Here is a 1,014-nt window from a genome sequence, read left to right as displayed (position 1 = left end):
TGTGTGTGTGTGTGTGTGTGTGTGTGTGTGTGTGTGTGTGTGTGTGCAGTGAGGGAGGAAGGAGAGGGGAGGGGCGACAGGAGAAAGTGCGTGTGTGTGCGTCTATCTGTGCGTGCAAGTAAAGAAGGGAGGAGGGGTGAATATGACCCACTCTTCTTTTTTTGGCACGAAATGACTAATATTGTCACGCCTGACATATTTAGGCTAGGCAACAACAAATAAATAAATAAATGAAATTAAATGTCGAGGCCAAATACGCAGGTGGAACTCACCAAAAGACCTTGCCAAATGGCCAAATGTGCCACAGACATAACCACAGGCTTTTATTTTCATGTTTTGGGATATAACTTTTGTGAAATAAGCCAAACATTCCCATCCCACACACTTTTTTCAGTGGATACGTGAGCAGCTTTGTTTGTTTTGTTTTTTTTTGTTCCTCCTCATCACGCATTGTCAGCTCCGTGCAAACGTAAGACATGTCCACCTGTTATCTTGCGTCATTGTGGCTGGCTCTCCTGCCCAGTTTTGTCAACCATCCACTCACTTGTTTCCTCTTTGAGTAAGAGAAGAAACCCCCATGTGTGATTCACGAAAGATCTGCAGAATACTTATTTGTTAACTTTCCCACATAGGAGACCCGGAAAGAAAATCGTAGTTAAAGCCCAGTTTTGATTTAAATAATCTTCCTTTAGCAAGCCCACTCTGAGTGGGCGAACATCATACTAAAACGTTACCAAAAAGTAATAGAGAAAACAAATCATCTTCTTTGTTAGATGGGTATAGTTTTGTCTTTGCTGTGGCGTTACTGTAAGCTAAGGCAGTTGATGCTTCCATTGTCAGTCAGAGGCTCACATTTGGTTGACTTGCTGTTTATAACTCAGGTGATATTACATTGTACACCAGTTTCATATTTGGTGAAGATTTCCCTTAAAATCCCAAAACCTTGACAGATGCTGGCCCAGATATAGGCCTAGAGTCTCTCTCTCTCTCTCTCTCTCTCTCTCTCTCTCTCTC

This window comes from Haplochromis burtoni, unplaced genomic scaffold, assembly GCF_018398535.1.
Source record: "Haplochromis burtoni strain Fernald_Lab_line unplaced genomic scaffold, NCSU_Asbu1 Contig_38, whole genome shotgun sequence".
Classification (NCBI taxonomy): Eukaryota; Metazoa; Chordata; class Actinopteri; order Cichliformes; family Cichlidae; genus Haplochromis; species Haplochromis burtoni.
The sequence above is the reverse complement of the archived record's forward strand: the minus strand, read 5'-3'. Positions refer to the sequence as shown.